Source organism: Gobio gobio, assembly GCF_949357685.1.
Source record: "Gobio gobio genome assembly, chromosome: 9".
NCBI lineage: Eukaryota > Metazoa > Chordata > Actinopteri > Cypriniformes > Gobionidae > Gobio > Gobio gobio.
The window spans coordinates 50,696,747-50,716,755 of NC_137115.1; the positions used below are offsets into that span (position 1 = coordinate 50,696,747).

At 39.9% G+C, this 20,009-nt stretch overlaps 1 protein-coding gene across 1 annotated transcript in view; it reads left to right on the forward strand.

Moving 5' to 3' along the window:
* Positions 1 to 20,009, forward strand: part of map3k10 (mitogen-activated protein kinase kinase kinase 10) — a gene marked incomplete at both ends in the record, with an annotated part of 57,758 nt that overhangs the window by 15,177 nt on the left and 22,572 nt on the right. The window lies entirely within an intron of this gene.

Below are 20,009 nucleotides of genomic sequence, written 5' to 3' on the forward strand. Positions count from 1 at the left end.
AGTGTGTAGCAGAAGTAGAGTAGACAAGCTTTGGAACGTACAATCGAATCACTTCATAAAATTGACCCTGCATCCCAATGTCCATTCTATCCATCCTAAATACACTGAAACACTTTTGTGTTTGCTCCTATTTTTCATGAGCTGAACTCAAAGATCTAAGACTTTTTCTATGTAAACAAATCGCACGCGCTTATCGCCAGTGTTTTTCGTGACGTTTTTTGGCACGTCTTGAGTGTTCACACCCAAGCGATTTTCACTGGCGATGCGCCGAGTGAACGTGCACATTCAGTAGATGGCGCTCCCGGTACACAAGGTGGTGCTGCGGCACTTTACGCTTCTGACACTCGCTTGTCACACAGAAGAAGAAGAGAGACGGTTTTTACGTGCTTGCCAAAACCATAGATATATTATGTCTATGGCCAAAACCATTCACACACTTTTTGCTAACTGGCAAGCAGCTTTAGCAGCTCATCTTCTTCTTTGTCTACTTACTACTTCTTCGTCGTATCAATGTGTGCGCGGCAAGACCGTTTTGTGCTTGAGCGCCACCAAGTCGTGTTTTACTGTCACTTCAGAAGCTCCAGGCACGTGAACAAAAGCGCGGATCTCATTGGTCGGCCAGTTTTTTACACGCTGCGTCAAAATAAAAAAACGAACCCGAGGCATTATTCTAAAAATGACGCTTTTACGCCCTGCCATTTTGCGCGTCGGTGTACACACTCACATTGGCGCCCTTTGTTTAGTCACGAGGCGTTAAACGTCAGCGATAAACGCGCGCGAAAACCGTCCCGGTGTGAACAGGCCTTAAAGGTCCCATGGCATGAAATTTTCATTTTATGAGGTTTTTCAACATTAATATGAGTTCCCCTAGCCTGAATATTGTCCCCAAGTGGATAGAAATGTTGATCGGTGTAAAACCGAGTTGTGGCTGTCTTTCTCTGCCTTTGAGAAAATGACAGGCCAGACTAGCCAATCCTGAAGTCTCCTGCTTTGACGTCCAAGCAGGCACGGTTTCCTCCCTTTCCTCCGCCCAGAGAATCTGGCACGCCCATGCAAACGCTCGTCGAGAGATCATTGCATCATTGCTTGTGAACGAGTGAACGCTGGCAGTTTCTCAGTGTTTGGATGTACAAATGAAAACAGAAGTCTTTTTTCAGTTCCTTCTGATCTGTGATCAGTGATTTCTGATGTGTAGCTAATTATTTATTATTCGTGCACACAATGCGGCTTCTCTCTCTCCAGACAGAGCGGTGTTTTCGTGTTTTATATCTTGTGAGTCAGTGTTTTTGTACGTCCTCGTCGCGTCTATCGGTTCTAAAATGTGCATACAGTCATGAGTTTCTGCTCAACATCAGCAGAGATAAACCTCACACACGCCGAAGCTCGGCCTTCAACATCCCCGACCCACAGTACTGCATCTGGCCCACAGCGGAGGCACCAAACGCGGCGTGAGATTAAGCAGAAGGGGGGTAAGCTTGAGCATATCCGGGCTAGCCAGCCTAGCCCCACAATAAACTGGATTACATCCGATTACTGCTGTTGTGTCTTTGTTTGCGCTGTGTACTCAACGCGCGTCACTGACGCTTTTATTTTATTTTAAAAATAATGCTATTATCAACACTTACTTTTAACTCGTTCATCTCGACAGCTGTAATGGTACTTTGCATGTGTTACAAAGTTGGTAGAATAATGATGAAGAGACGGACTCGGTGTGACTGTTTATTCAGAACTCTCAGATACAAACACAATAAACTCGCGCTGACTGACAGCGCTCTCATAACTCAGTAGTTACTATAAATAACTTTGTTAGCAATCGCTGAGCTCAGTCTCTGATACATTAGTGATGTCCGGTTCGCGAACGATCTTTCTTTTGAACCAGTTCTTTTTAGTGAACCGAATCAGTTCACCAAATCGGACTGAATCGTTCTAAACGGTTCGCGTCTCCAGTCAGCGCTGATCCATAATTTACTAAAGTTACTAACTTTCTGACATGAGTGACAGTCCCTCCGACTAGAAATAGACTAATAACCTAAAGTATATGCTGTAACTAAAACAGTTCAGACATGCTGAGAACTGATGTGAAGTGAACTCAGGTCCATCCGTCTCCCTGGCAGACTCGTGCCTGCTCGTGCCTCGATAAACCACGCCCCCTCCGCTCATATAAAATGCAAAGATGTCAGCCAATCACAACAGTGGGTGTTTTTACTGAAGTCTCACAGCAGACACGCCTCTTGAAGCAGGGCATTCAGCCACAGGGCAAACAGCAGTATAGAAAAAATGCCTTTTATTTCTAAATTATGACATTTTATGATGTAAAAGTCATACTAACAATATAAGTACAGCTCAGGAAACATTATAAAATAATAGAAAAATGCCATGCCATGGGACCTTTAAAGCCGTCAGGCAGTTTTCGTGCATCGGCCAACCAATTTTTCTCTTTGTGTTCCGCACCATCAGCTGACGTTGGTCCTCATCAGCTATTTTTCAGCCGATTCGACATGTTGAATCAGCGTCGGCTCTTGTCGGTCAGTCGGGCCACCTGATCATTCTGATTAGCTAGCGAACAAGTGCACGAGAAAAAAACCCCAGAAGTGATCATCTGTGGTGAGCGAGATTATGGCCCTGTCCCAAATGGCACACTTCATGTGCACTTTCGGTCTTGTGGACTTACAATGGCCGCTGCATGCGCGTGTCCGTTAAGTCCACGAGACCGCAGAGTGTCCCATTGGTCATTTTAGGTCTCAGAAGGGTGCTCGCAAGCACCCCCTTTGAGGTCGATATGCGCCCTTGGGTTACACAGCGGACTTCTTCCCGGCAGTCAAAGCGGCATTACGCCGTGAAAGTGCGGACTCAGAGGAAGACCGTGAGGGTTTAGGGTGCCATTTGGGACAGGGCCTTAGAGGTGCTTTGTTTATATCCCTGTAGCTCTTCCGGTTTCCCGCTTTGAATAATGAAAACAGACGACTGCCACCAGCTGGTACAGAAAGCTATTTACTCTTACGCAGGTGCAGAATGGATGTGCTACTTGGCCGTCGGATTTCGAGTGTCTGCTTGGTGTGTCAGGGCAACTTTGGACCCAGACTCTGCCGACGTGAGCCAACGTGAGCCAACTCAGCAGTCTGCTTTCGTTGCCACTAGTTGGTCGGAGTCGGTTTGGTGTGTTCCTTGCTTAAGATGTGCAGTTTTACTGTATTGGGGGGGTCGGGGGGTTTGAAAACCAGTCAGTATCTGGTGTGACCACCATTTGCCTCACGTCAGTATCTGGTGTAGACCACCTTTTGACTACCTTTTGCCTCACAGAATGGTATGGGTCCGAGGGGTCCAAAAACCAGTCAGTATACCCACTGGTTTTCGGACCCCCCAAATACAGTAAAACTGCCTTTTATTGTGGCCAGCCTAAGACACACTTGTGCAATAATCAGACCAGGTTTTGGTTGGTCAATGGCACAGTCGTTTTCAGTTCCTCAAAATAGCAACACACCAACAATGCGCCTGAACACATCTGGTTTTCAGACCAACACACACATGGGCGAACAGATGGACGTGAGTGCATTTGCTATTTAAACAATGTGGCGTTGGACGTGAAAATGATAACTGCGTCAGGCTGAAACTAGCAAAAAACACTTGCCTTTCGCCGCATTACGCCGGGTGTATGATAGGGCCCAAAGTATTTAATGAACACAAAGAAAACCAAGGAGAATCTCTGGAGTAATCGTACTTTTTCCACAAACAAAACAAAGGCGATGACCGCCGACCAACTGAGCTAAACAGGGAGTATGAATACACAGGGGTGCAAACAAGGGAACTAAACAAGACACTACTAATCAGTAACCAAAGAAACGAACAAGGGGATTAATAAGACGAAACGTAAAGGAAACTCAAGAAACACAGACACGTGAACAAAAAGATAATGAAATACAACAATCCTGACAATCAGACTACACTGGTTGTGCTGTATGTTTTTGGATCACACTAGTTATTCCACACTGACTGTATTTACGATCTCTATATTTTATGATTTGGCTATGACCTGGGGCTTTTCCTGTCAGTTCTTATAGTCTTGTACTGTATTCTTGGCAAAATAACCACGTAAAATATACTGAAGCTACTGTGAAGCTACTATAAACATGGCTTTATGAAATGAATAGGACATCAGTATGATGAGTGTCTCATTACACACTATAAAGCCCAGACAGACTGCCGTAAATTTAGCTCCTCTTCAATCCTCCAATTTCCACCTCTCTCTCTCTCTCTCATCTTTCCTTTGCTGCCGTTTTCGTATGCAGCTTGCTGTCTGAAATATCCACGTCACTCCCTGTGTTTAGCACTCCTACATATAAAGCACACAAAGCCACAGCACAAGAATACAAATACATACTTATGCAAACATACACACACACACACACACACTGATGATATGCCCCATTTCCTCTTGCCCATGCTTCATTCCTTTATTCTCCTTTCACCCATTCCCATCATCATCCCTCTCTCTTTCTCTTTCCCCCTTTGGTTGAGCGTAAGAATGGATGCCTCGGCAGGCGACAGCTGGAATCTGATTCATACGGGAATGGAGAGAGGTTGGCAGGGAGAGAGAGAGAGACACAGAGAACGCGGGAGAGAGAGGGGGATGAGAGGGATTGTCTGTAGGGCACAGTGATAAAGAGGAAATGCAGTCTCCCAGAGACTGCTGAGGATAGGGAGGAGAAGGGGGCCACACTCAATGATTGGTCCAAACAAGCCCCGTCCAGCTTAGTCATGCCTCTGCTGATTGGTCCACAGCCATGCTTGCCACCAGCGCTCTTAGTCAATAACCTTTTCAGTGAAATTCTGCTTTGATGGCTGTTTATGTCACCGTGCTAATTTCAGCTATAAGAATTCTATCCATCCATAAATATATACATACACTTAACATATGTTTTCAGGAGATATATTTTCAAAGCTCAATATAAAAGACCTGCTTTATTTGGGGGGGGGGGGGGTGATGTAGCTAAACCATTTATTTGGATGTGTTTTGCATGCATTTTGATGATTATTTGATGTCTTGATTGTTGTCTGGAATGTGTTTCCACATACATAATGAACACAAGGAAGAATATTTAAAACTCCTTACTTACAGAAATGATCAGTGTGTGTGTGTGTGTGTGTGAGTGAGTGAGTGAGTGAGTGAGTGAGTGAGTGAGTGAGTGTGTGAGTGAGTGAGTATGTGTGGGAGCATGTGTGTGAGCGAGTATGTGTGTGAGTGTGAGTGAGGGAGTATGTGTGCGAGAGTGCGAGCGAGTATGTGTGTGAGTGTGTGAGCGAATGTTTGAGTGAGGTGTGTGTGAGCGAGTGTGTGAGCGAGTGAAGAAAAGCGTGCAGTGCTTACATTGAATGTGTTTACATGTGTGTGTGTGTGTGAGTGAGTGAGTGTGTGTGAGTGAGTGTGATAGAGTATGTGTGGGAGCATATGTGTGTGCGAATATGTGTGGGAGTGTGTGAGCGAGTGTGTGAGCATGTGTGTGTGTGAGTGAGTGAGTGTGTGAGCGAGTTAGTGAGCGTGTGAGCGAGTATGTGTGTGAGTGAGTGTGTGTGTGTGTGTGTGTATGAGTGAGCGAGCGGGTATGTGTGTGAGTGAGTGAGTGTGTGGGTGAGTGAGCAAGTTAGTGAGCAAGTGAGTGTGTGAGCGAGTATGTATGTGAGTGTGTGTGTGTGTGTGTGTATGAGTGAGCGAGCAGGTATGCGTGTGTGTGTGTGTGTGTGTGTGAGAGAGAGAGAGAGAGAGAGAGAGAGTGTATGAGTGTGTGTGTGAGAGTGTATGAGTGTGTGTGTGTGTGTGTGTGTGTGTGTGTGTGTGTGTGAGAGTGTATGAGTGTGTGAGTGAGTATGTGTGTGAGTGAGTGAGTGAGCGTGTGTGAGTGAGTGAGCATGTGTGAGTGTCTGAGCAAGTATGTGTGTGAGGTGAGTGTGTGAGCGAGCGTGTGTGAGTGTGCGAGCGAGTATGTGTGTGAGGTGAGTGTGTGAGCGAGTATGTGTGTGAGTGAGTGAGTATGTGTGTGAGGTGAGTGTGTGAGCGAGTATGTGTGTGAGGTGAGTGTGTGAGCGAGTATGTGTGTGAGTGAGTGAGTGTGTGGGTGAGTGAGCAAGTTAGTGAGCAAGTGAGTGTGTGAGCGAGTATGTGTGTGAGGTGAGTGTGTGAGCGAGTATGTGTGTGAGGTGAGTGTGTGAGCGAGTATGTGTGTGAGGTGAGCGTGTGAGCGAGTATGTGTGTGAGTGAGTGAGTGAGTGTGTGGGTGAGTGAGTGAGCAAGTTAGTGAGCAAGTGAGTGTGTGAGCGAGTATGTGTGTGAGGTGAGTGTGTGAGCGAGTATGTGTGTGAGGTGAGTGTGTGGGTGAGTATGTGTGTGAGGTGAGTGTGTGAGCGAGTATGTGTGTGAGGTGAGTGTGTGAGCGAGTATGTGTGTGAGTGAGTGAGTGTGTGGGTGAGTGAGCAAGTAAGTGAGCAAGTGAGTGTGTGAGCGAGTATGTATGTGAGTGTGAGTGTGTGTGTGTATGAGTGAGCGAGCAGGTATGCGTGTGTGTGTGTGTGTGTGAGAGAGAGAGAGAGTGTATGAGTGTGTGTGTGTGTGTGTGAGAGTGTATGAGTGTGTGTGTGTGAGAGTGTATGAGTGTGTGAGTGAGTATGTGTGTGTGTGAGTGAGTGAGTGAGTGAGTGAGTGAGCGTGTGTGAGTGAGCATGTGTGAGTGTCTGAGCGAGTATGTGTGTGAGGTGAGTGTGTGAGCGAGCGTGTGTGAGTGTGCGAGCGAGTATGTGTGTGAGATGAGTATGTGAGCGAGTATGTGTGTGAGGTGAGTGTGTGAGCGAGTATGTGTGTGAGGTGAGTGTGTGAGCGAGTATGTGTTTGAGTGAGTGAGTGAGCGTGTGTGAGTGTGCGAGCGAGTATGTGTGTGAGGTGAGTGTGTGAGCAAGCGAGTATGCGTGTGAGTGTGTGTGTGTGTATGTGTGTGAGTGTGTGTGTGAGTGTATGAGTGTGTGAGTGAGTTAATGAGCAAGTGAGTGAGTGAGTGAGTATGTGTGTGAGTGAGTGAGCGTTTGTGAGTGTGTGTGTGTGTGTGTGTGTGTGTGAGTGTGTGAGCGAGTGAGTGAGCATGTGTGTGTGAGCGAGCCAGTATGTGTGTGTGAGCGAGCGACTATGTGTGTGAGGTGAGTGAGTGTGAGTGTGTGAGTGAGTGTGTAAGCGAATGTGTGAGTGAGGTCAGGCGTGTGTGTGAGCGAGTGTGTAAGTGAGTGAAGAAAAGCGTGCAGTGCTTACATTGAATGTGTTTACATGAATCCTTACCAAGTACCTGGTGAAATGCTTAGAAAGGTCTCTTGGCACAGCACCAGTTTCAATAAAATATGTTTTAGTCCAGTCACTTTGTTTTTTAGTTTACTTTAACATTTTCGCCTGCTGTTCTAAAAATAGTATATGCCATTACCACAAAAAAAACAAGTAGCTTGAATCTGAGTGCAGGAGCTCTAGGATTGCTGTCGTGACAAACGGCACTGAACAACACATTTATCAGTAAAGGGTGTGAGACCTGGCAGGTGTGGCTCTCCAGCCATAGGTTCCCGACCGCTGGCCTACATCATCATCTATAGAAGCAGGCCCAAAAATAGGATCCCCTAAGAAACACAAAGTGAAGGATTCACACTGCTACATCAGCATGTGAGGCTGTGAATCTCTCTCTCTCTCTCTCTCTCTCTCTCTCTCTCTCTCTCTCTCTCTCTCTCTCTCTCTCTCTCTCTCTCTCTCTCTCTCTCTCTCTCTCTCTCTCTCTCTCTCTCTCTCTCTCTCAGCAGTGTAATATAGTGTATCTGGGATCTGGGCTGGAGCAGCAGGTAGAATGAGGGGTGGGAGGCGGGGGGAACAAGGGACCTGATTCAGCCAAAGTACCAGCTGTTCTTGCCTTCAGGGGACCGTTTCATTTCACGCTTCTGAGTGCGCACTATATATATATGGCACTGAGGGGAGAACTTGTGCCTTCAGATTAGAAGATATGGAAGAGTGGGCGACTCCGCTATTGATTGAGACACAGACCTTTTCAGGGAGACAAAGAGGACAGCAAGCATGGAGTGGGTGAGAGAATACGTTTCACAGACAGCTGGTCTCTTTCTTGGATTGAAGGCCTGACAAATCAGGCAATGTGGCGGTGACATGCCTGTGCCAGATATGACCAGATATTGTCAAAGGCATATTTTCTGACCTGGATGCTGATTGGTCGAAGCAAAGCGATTAGCACAATAACACAACCTCTTTATTGCTTATAAATCGGTCACGGTTCAAATATTTTTATCACCCTCTTGACTTTAAACTGCTGGGCGAAGACTGGATGATGCGTCGTTCTCATGGATTGCCGAAGAGACAAATGGTCTAGTCATCAATCGGATCATGAAGGGTCAAAGGTCAAATTGCTTGTTGTAATGACAAACAGTTAAACAAGGGTCGTAGTGTGACAGATGTGATGCCATGACACCAAACAAACTGCACTTTATCATCATCAGGCGCTGCTGATGGAGACATATATCAAGGAAATGATAATTAGGTTGTATTTTATGCCAGTTGGGGTCAGTTTGTATAATTCACAAAGTATTTCCTGATTTATGTAAGAGTCAGCTGGACATTATTGAATAGAAACAGACAATAGAACTAAAAAAACAAATAGATCGATATTTTTATTGTATATTATTATATTTAATTTATTATTAATGATCATTTTAATTAAATCTGTGTATTTTTGTTAAACCACTAAATGTGATAGTATCTCAAAAACCACAGTATATTTTCTCATATCTATCTCATATTTACTATCTATATATATAGATAGATAGTAAATATGAGTATATATATAGTAAATATGAGTATATATATATATATATATATATATATATATATATATATATATATATATATATATATATATATATATATATATATATATATATATAGTGTATATTGTTGCAAAAGATTACCATTTTAAATAAATGTTGTTCTTTTTAAACTTTTTATTCATCAAAGAATATTGAAAAAGTATAATAGGTTAAAAATTATACTTTATATAAGTGTATAAAACTTATATAATAAAGTATAGAAAATGAATAAGCAGCACAACTGTTTCCAACATTGATAATAATCATCATATTATGATGATTTCTGAAGGGTCATGTTACACTGAAGACTGGAGTAATGATGCTGAAAATTCAGCTTTACATCACAGAAATAAATTATATTTTAAAGTATATTATATAATGTATTTATTAATTATTTTAAATTGTAATAATATTTCACAATATTACTTTTGTTGTAATTTTGATCAAATAAATGCAGGCTTGATGAGCATAAAAGACTTCTAATAATGTTTCCAAACTTTTGACTGGTACTGTATATTTAGACTTCGGAATGCTGGAATTGACCAATCAGAATCAAGTTATATATGTATATATATTAGCACTGGGCAAATTAACGCATTAACGCGGGCCAAAGTGTTGCCAAAATGCCAGATTTCTGTATATGTTTAACATGGAAGGCCACAGATAAATATAACATTTATTATAATTGGTTTATGTAAATATTGTTTTAAGTTCACTTAAATTAAAAGTTGTTTTTTTAAAGCGTAATAAATGTTGAAATTGGCAGCTTTCAGTTATACTGTAATGTAACATCATTAATGTTTCATAGAGACATCAGTGATACTGGCCTTCATTCATAAAAAGATGCCATTACAACACATATTTAAAATATGCTGAGCATTATTTTGGAGAGTAACTGAAATTATTACAATATCAAAATATGAAAAGCTCAAAAAATATTGAAAACATGCGATTAATCACGATTAATTACAGAAAACAATGCGATTAATCACGATTAATTACAGAAAACAATGCGATTAATTCGTAAAAATGTTTTAACCGATTCCCAGCACTAATATATATATATATTAGGGCTGTCAAAAGATTAATCGCATCCAAAATAAAAGTTTGTGTTTCCATAATATATGTGTGTGTACTCTGTTAATTATTATTTATATATAAATACACACACAAGCATGTATATATTTAAGAAAAAAATATTTTTATATATAAAACATTTATATTTATATAGATTATATAAATGTATATACAGTATACACATGCAAATATTTCTTAAATATATACATTAATGTGTGTGTATTTATATATAAATAATAATTAACAGTACACACACATATATTATGTAAACACAAACTTTTATTTTGGATGCGATTAATCTTTTGAAAGCCCTATATATATATATATATGCACAGCCTGTAAATAAAGTGTGAATATCGATGTAATGAATGAGTTATGGTTGATGTCCTGTGCATATGGTGGTTGGTTGGAGATTGTTTGATGTTATACAGTTGCGAGTGGTAAAACCTGTGTCTGTCCTCTCATATATCATCCCAACACATAAACACACACTTACATGCGTGCTGTGAATGGCCAGCAAAAGCCCTTAGTGACGGGCCACAACAGAACTTAATTGGAACAAACATGCACATATATGCAGTGTACACACACACACACACACATTTACCATTGACACACCCTCGCTTGTTCGACCTCAAACATGTTCAACCAATGTGTTTTGTGCCTCTTTGTTCACTCTCATGAACACCCGCTCTCTCTCCTCACATATATTCACACAATCCTATATATTCTTTCTCTGTGACGTGCACACATACACACACACTCACCCCCTCATAACCCTCCGGTGGCAGCCGTCCGTCCCTCAGCGTGACATGGCCGGGAAGACAGGGACGTAACAATGACTTATTAACATTGTGAGCAGCCATCTCCTATTCTCCTAATCGCCCCCTTCACACACACGCGCACACACACACACACACACACACACACACACACACACACACACACACACACACACACACACACACACACACACACACACACACACACACACACACACACACACACACACACACACACACACACACACACACACACACACACACACACACACACACTTACTTAGAGAGGGAGCAGGGGAAGATCTTAAATTCATGCTTTACAAATTCACTAGGAATAACACATGGACCACATAACGTTATTAACTAACATTAATCAACAAAGATGAATAAATACTGCAAATGTATTGCTCATTGTTAACATTAGTTAAAGACCCCCTGTGGTGAAAACCAAGTTTTCAATGCTGTTTATATGTCTATGTGGTGTTTTTAATATGCTTTAATATTTAATATGCTTTCATTTGCATGTTCACAGTTCCGCGTATATTAAATGAAGCAAGGGTGTAGAGTTACATTCAAGCTATTTTAAGGCAAAACATTTAAATATGTCATTTTGGTGATTAAAGATGAGTTTAAGGGATACAATTATTGACTACAGGGAGACTTTAATAAAAATACCACTGATCATTGTTAGCTCAGCATTTACTATTGCAGATAACTGAGTTTAATAAATGCTTTAGAAGTGCTAATGTAATTAACCAATGGTAACAAACTGAACCTTATTTTAAAGTGTCTTGAGCAGATAAATGACTTAAGAAATAAGATTCTCACATCACACACACGTCTTAATCAGTACTTTTGTCTTCAATAAAATATCTGACCATTATTAAAACACAATAATTTACAGAAGCAAAAGCTGCCAATATTAGAACTTGTTTTTCAACAATGTGTCTTGAATATGTATATATATATTGTTTGTTTTGTTCCACTGACAGATTGTCACTTGACTTGCTTTGCCTCGGCAGCTGTCAAACCTCTTAGAAGATATTTTAAGCAGAACGCATGTCTTTGTTTGAACACATGAAAAACACAATGTTTCAGACAAAAACAGATCTTTTGGCATAATAGTGTTCATTTTGTGGTACTTTCATCTAATATTTCAGGAATTCATCAATTAAGGTCTTTAATCATGTGAACTAATTGTTTTCACATTATTTTTTATTATATGAATTATATTATATTATATTATATTTAGTGCTGTCAAACGATTAATCGCATCCAAAATAAAAGCTTGTTTTTACATAATAAATATACACAGTACACACATTATATTATGTATATATAATATACATTGTTAATATAAAGATACAATTGTTATATTTATATATACAATATTTATATATAAATTATATATATATATAATATATATATATATATATATATATATATATATATATATATATATATATATATATATATATATATATACATACATGTATGTGTGTGTATTAAAATATACATCATAAATATTCACAGCACAGACACAAACACAAACTTTTATTTTAGATGTGATTAATCAATTAACCCTAATTATATTATTATATTATATTATATTAATTATATTATATTATATTATATTATATTATATTATATTATATTATATTATATTTAGGGCTGTCAAAAGATTAATCGCATCCAAAATAAAAGTTTGTGTTTACATAATATATGTGTGTGTACTCTGTTAATTATTATTTATATATAAATACACACACAAGCATGTATATATTTAAGAAAAAAAATATTATTTGTATATATAAAACATTTATATTTATATATATTATAGATTATATAAATGTATATACATGCAAATATTTCTTAAATATATACATGAATGTGTGTGTATTTATATATAAATAATAATTAACAGAGTACACACACATATATTATGTAAACACAAACTTTTATTTTGGATGCGATTAATCTTTTGACAGCCCTAATTATATTATATTATATTATATTATATTATATTACAAAGACGGCACATCGCAATGATCAGATGCTTTCTGAACTGCTGTTGTTTTCTCATGGCTGTCATTTTTGTTGTGTATTTATTTTGTTATTGAGAGAAAACCATGCCAAAACATATTTACATATTCATAAACGGTCGCTCTCAGCAGCACGGATGGTGCCGGTGTTACAGTTTAACAACTGGTGACCAGATGTGAACAATCGGCCACAGATTCATCAATTCTAAAAAACTTGTGTTCATTAGGAGTAAAAAAACGCTTATACCCCTGGTTTCACAGACGAGGCTTAAAATAGTCCCAGATTAAAGTGCATGTTTGAGCTGTTTCAACTGAAAGCAAGTTGCACTGGCATATCTTAAAATATATCAGTGCCATTGTTTTGTTTCAAGATGCACATCAGTAATGTTTTTCTCTAAGGCACGTTTATAAAAGCTACTTAAATGTCCTAATTGAACTAAGGCCTAATCCTGGCTTAATCTAAGCCCTGTCTGTGAAACCAGGCCATAAAGTCGTCTTTGTTACAGGATTGGAACTCATCACAGTTCATGTTCAGAGATAACAACACTGCCATCTAGCAGTTGGGCTTAAACTGAAAACATAGCCACTTCCACAAATCCTTTATGTAAACAAATAAATACAGATATCGATACAGTATCGCCAAACATAATATCACAATGTTCACAATGTTTTCTTACACCCCTGGTAAAGTGCATGTTAATGGATGTGATCCTCTGGAGGGAAAGAGGGAAAGGCTCCACCTGTTCAACCTGAGCTTGTGATGTGCTGGTCAAACAGAAACTCAGCTGTGTTCCCTTCCTGTCTCTCTCTGCTCCCGTTTGCATACGTGTGGTGATAATGCAGATAATGCACTCCACCCTTCCCCACCCCACTCAAACCAGTCCAGCTGACTATTGACACTCCAAACATTTCCATAGCCTGCCCGCACACGGAAACACAGGAGGAAATACAGGGAGGAGAGAAAGAGCAGGGCACCACAGACTAGCATCACTCTCATATATATGTGTGTGTGTGTGTGTGTGTGTGTGTGTGTGTGTGTGTGTGTGTGTGTGTGTGTGTGTGTGTGTGTGTGTGTGTGTGTGTGTGTGTGTGTGTGTGTGTGTGTGTGTGTGTGTGTGTGTGTGTGTGTGTGTGTGTGTGTGTGTGTGTGTGTGTGTGTGTGTGTGTGTGTGTGTGTGTATTTGAAGAGTTCAGGTGCGAAAACCTCTAAGTCCATCTAACATGTTTTCTTTTAAATTAGCAGTTTTTATCAGGCTCCTATGTTTAGGTTCAGTCATTTCACTTTAAATGGCAAATGAAAAGGTTATTAGTATATTATTAAAATGCCTTATTTTCAAAAATGTCACTTTAGTAAATTCATTGATGCAAGTTTACAGCAGCACATAAGGAGGAACACTATTGTGTTTACTTGCGAAATCCTGTCATTGCCACTGTATCGATGGACAAAACATGATAAAAACGTGCAGCTCTGCAATTGAAAGACGGCTCATGCACACACCGTCATTCATCTTGAAATCATATGATTTGCGTCTTCTGATTGGTGTCTTTGGACTTTTTGATGTTAAAGGGAAGTGGCGTTTAGCAGTTTCTGCCAACAAACTGACGTTGAGATTTAGCGGATTTGAAGCGAAAGTATTTGATCAACGTATACTATGTGCGGAGAGCATTCGATCATTATCATTATCCAATTTTTGACAGAGGTGGCGTTTAGCGGCTTTTGCATCTGAACTACTAGCCACTCAGCATTTTCACATCGATACCATGGGGGAAAACTGCCATATAGATATTTTTAATACTATCTCATAATTTAGCAGCAGGTTTATTAGGCTGCTGTCACTTTAAGACTTGACGCACGGATCCATTACACTGTTATGCTGCTTTCACACCAAACTCGAATAGAGCGTCAAAATCACTTCTAGTTGAACGCGAATTGGACGCACGTATAAATTGAGCGTTTGAAGCGAAATAGACGCGCGTTCAAGGCGCTCCAGGAGAAATATGTCATAAAACACCATTCTACCTCTTTTCATTTTCATTAAAAATATATATTAAACATTAATAGCCACATAAATGTGGTCCAGGCCACTCCTACATTATCTTCACTGCATGTATATTTAAATATCCTTAAAAAATAAAGTTATGAAACTTCTCTTTGCCCTCAGTCAAAACGATTTGCAGACAACAAATGATAGATTCATGATGCCAAAGATCGCCGTTAGATCCACACAAGACGAACCACTACAGGACATCAGAGCCAGCGGCAGACGTCAGAAGGACTGGCCGAGGAAAGGCTGCTCACGCTGGGGTTAATGAGCGATGAGTGCCCAGTGATCGCCTGGATCTCACAACTCCAAAAACACAAGATCATTTTTTAAAAATCTCTTTATATCTCTTTATAAATAAACCAGATTTGAGCTTTAAACAACTACATTCTCACCTGAAAAAGTCTTAAAACTACATTTTGTGACACAATAGTAGTATTTTTAAATTATGCAGGGTTTCTCATCACGTCACTTTACCACCTGACAGCAGCAAGCAGGCTCCTGATTGGTTATCGCGGCGCGAATTGACGGCAAAGTAAAATTTCAACTCGAGCGTCAGACGCGAATTTGCTTCAAACGCGTGAATGCACAAAAAGCCCCACTCGCACGTAGCGCGCGTATCACGCAATACACTCAATTTGCGTCAAATTTGACATTATTTTGTGTGTTTTCGACTGTTTAAGCGCAATAAGCTGTGAAAAATAACAAAATGTAGTCCTGAGAGGCAACTTTATGTAAGTGCACTTTGGGTGTGAGCACAAAATCTGTGGGAATGAGCAAAATTATGCGCAATATGCGCAATTCTACGGCATAATTCAAGCCCCGTAACACCAACAATATTCATCCGGAGCAAATGAAATGAGTGAGTGTGAGGGGAGGCGGGTTTGCGTATAGCTCGCTGTCAGTATCGATATGTATTGTAAAATCTATATTTTTGACAACACTACATTGCACTTAGTTTATTATTCCAGATGACTTTTGAAAAGACTAAAATGTATATATTATATATAAAATTCAACCCGACAAACCCGACAAAATTACACATACATATACACATATAAACATAAATACTGTATATAAATGTTTTATTTATTCCATTCCATCCTGTGTGACTCATGTTTGTAAATGTGGACTAGACAGAAAGTCTAGCTGAACTCTTTCAAGTCTTTATGCCAACTGTATAATCGCATGTGGATGAAGTGGCGTGACAGTACATTTGACCAGTGTTTCCCATCTGGTTTTGTCTTATGTACCTTTTGACTTATATAATTCTTGTTCTAATAAACCAAGTGTGTGGGTCTTAGTAGTTTCAGTAAACAGATCTGAATTCAAGGATGACAATGCCAGGATCGGTCTCTCTCCTCTAATGCCACTTCTGTGAAATATTGACATTGTGCTCCACATGCAATTAACTGGCGCCTGTTGTGTGTATGTGTGTGTAGTTAAAAGCTGGTCATGTGTCTCGCTTGTGATGTAAAACTAAGCTTGTGTTGGGTTTAGATGAGTGTGCACTTTACCTTAGTGACGTGAAAGAGAGAGCATGTGTGTGTTTAAGAGATCTTGTTTCTCTTGCCCGCACACATGCCACTGCTGATAAATATTTGATAGAGTATACAGTAGAGCTTCAACTCCCTCGAAAAGTCTTCATTCTGCTGAGTCTATTAAGTCAATTTAGTGTTTTTTACAATACATATCGTTTCAAAGCAGCTTTACAGAAAATGCATGTCTACATTACAATTTCGAGTGATCTGTTATCAGAGGTGAGGTGACTGTCCAAATGATGTATTTCAGAATACATATATAAATCACGCAGTTAGCTTACAATGTATTCATTTAAAGCAGAAACAATGAGCTCACTGAAGCAATAACTACAAGCTGTGAACATAATAATTACAATATATATAGAAAATTTGACCCAATTTACTTTCTTAATACATGTTCCTGGTCTTATTATGAACAATTCATATTCCATTTTTCCATTCTGGAATACATTGCATTTATATTTTCATTATGTACACTATTGTTTAACAGTATGGATGGGATCAGTATGATTTTTAATACCTGTATTCAGCACGAACACATCCAATTGATCAAAAGTGACAGTAAAGTCATTTTAATTTTACAAAATATTTATATTTCAAATAAATGCGGTTCTTTCTGTTCATCAAAGAATCCTGAAAAAAAAGGAAGCAGCACAGCTGTTTTCAATATTAACAATACATGTTTTTGAGCAGCAAATCAGCATATCAGAATTATTTCTGAAGGATCGTGTGATTTCATGCTATTTAAAATTGTAATAATACTTCACAATATTGATTTTTTTACTGTATTTTTGATCAAATAAATGTAGCCTTGATGAGCATGAGACTTCTTTCAAAAACATAAATATTACTTTTAAAAACAACTTTGTCTACATTATTCCAAAGATGAAAAAAAGTGCAACAACCAGGTCCACCTCTGAAATAACTTTGCTTTTTTAGTGACATCACGAGAGCCACGTGGGCTGTTAGATAAGGTTAACCAAACCATATAGCAATTTAGGTATCATTTTAGGCCTGATTCTTATTTGTACAGCCTGATCTGCCGGCGATTTGATCTCGCCCTTTCAACTCAGTCTGGAAACCTGTACATTAATTTCTACTGCTTCTGTTACACTTTTGCGGGAACCAATCACAGACTGGCTTATCCACCAGCTATTGGCGGGTTTAACACGATGACAGATCGAGAAGCGATGGGTCGTTGCCTGTTGATCACGCCTCTTGTGCAGTAGAAAATACAGAGCAGACTCCCCAGACCAATGTTCAATCTTAAATTGAGCTTGGTCTGGTGATAGCCAGACAAATTTGTCTTTGCTTCAGAATCCAAATTTTACAAATAGTGACCCAACCCAAGGCCAGTACTAACCATAACCTGTATTTAATGGTGTTTGGTTACACTAGGTTTACCTTTAGCTGTTTGGTTCAGGGTTTTCAAGGACGAGAAAATGTCAAGCAAGCTGTCCATTCCGACCTCTGGCTAATTTGCCTAGTTTCTACCAAGTGGCAAATTCATTTTTGTTTGATTGGAGTTTGATTGGACCCATGGACTTTAAAGGCACAATATGTAAGATTTTTGGATTAAAATGTCCAAAAACCTTGATGTTAGTTTGTTGATTTGTGTACTTACATTATCCCAAATGTTTCCAAGAATGTTTAAATCCATAGAAATAAGCAATTTTACCCAGGACACGGAGCGTGTCCGTGCGTCGCCTATCAATGACATCATACCTGCGTTTCCCTCGAGTTCTGGTTTTATTTTGTAGAAACCATGGAAACACCAAAGACGCTTTATATTAATATATGATGTGCCTTATTAGACAGGTGAGCAACTGTTTGAATACATTCATCGACAGAAAACTAATCATTGATGTATAGCTCACAGTTAAGCCCCGTTTCCACCAAAATTACCCAGAACAATTTGTACCAGGAACTTTTTTTACAGGAAAACCCCCCCCCCCCCCCCCCCAACCCCCCCCACCCTACTGTCTGCGTTTCCACTGCGGTCTAAAGTACTGTGAAGATTAGGCAAATTAGTCCAGAGGTGTGGGACTGCGCGCGACTGCTCCTCCCAGTCAGCGACGGACAGTAATAATGTTTTTGCAACACTGTCTGCAACAATAACTAGTATGGAGGAGATGCAAGCAGCGCTGCTTTTGCTAGTTATGTATTGGTTTACTAAAGAGGTCATTAACAAAACTGCGGAAAAGAGACAAGCACTGATACTAAAGCGTATTCTGAAAGCTCGTAAAGCTAGATTTAAATAAGACAACGTATGTTATTATCAGCTATTACGGACATTGACCGTGCGATTGCTGAGACGAACGCGCGCCATCGGCCAGACAGAGCAAGACTGATATTAACTGAACGCAGATCGTACCTCGCAAAAGACTTTTAAAAATGCCGGTTGAAATAAAACGCTGTGTGAGCTCAACCAATCAGCATGTTCAGCGCGCAAGTCCCACCCCCGAAAGTTCCCGAACTTTGAAAAAGTACTGCATCGCGAGCAGGGCCGTTTGGAGGGGGAAATATTTACCTGGAACTTCATTTAGACCCTGGTTCCAGCGGTCGAAACACACCGAGTACCACCCCAAAATTCCTAGTTCCTGGGGAAAGTTCCTGTGGTGGAAACACGGCTTAAGTCTTATTATTTAAATCTCGTTTTCTTGATTTACCGCAAGTACCATGTTTTACCATGCCTAATATCAATCTATCTTACTGCAGCGTGAACAAGATTCTTATAGTAGCCGTCGAGCGAACGCACAGAGTAGTATTATAACATAACTTTCAAACACTCAAATGTATCTAATATGAAAAAACAGTCAAAAATATAAACACGGGAAACCAGAATAGCGCTCAGTATTGCAGTGTGACACAAACAAGACTTAGCAAAGAATGACTGAAACACAGGGCTTATAAAGGCAAAGTCAACGAGGTAATGACACATAGGTGGAAGTGATTTAAACAATAATGGTCCAGGCAAGGGGTTATGGGAATTAAAGTTTGTGATGGTAAAGCAAGGGAGACGGGAGTAGTGCCCTCTGGTGGCGATCATGGGCACTCCAGGTGGTGGACGTGACAATGGTACAGTACAGTAACTGTCACTTTTCATGATCCAATTGATTCCTGATGGATATCATCAAATCCCACCGTAGATTTTGTTCCCGATGAACATCCGGTTTCACTCAGAAATACGTCACAGAAGTTAAAAATGGGTTTGTAATGCCAGTTCATCTTGAAAAACTTCAAACAATATGAGAATGAGGACCTTACAAAGCCGTTGTGATGCCAAACCCCCTTATGGAAAAAAAGCTGTCATGTTTACAACCTTGACAATGAGCGATTATCAGGGTCAACTAAATGCTGGATTTTCAAAAGTATGTGAAGTATGTAAAGTTTGAGGGGTATACTCTTTAAAATACGTCCAAGTTTTACACACAGCTCTGTTCTTGTAGGGACACCAACGTTATATTTTCACACCCCTGAACATGATGCAGAACAAAACGAACTGTGATTGGTTGTTTTACATGTCAGTCAGATGTCTTCTAGGCGGTCATTAGCCAATGAAAGCTGCTATGGAGTCCAGAGCTTCTGCCGTCAGTCTGAAGGTCTGGTTATGCGAGACTAATAGAGATCTAACGTGAT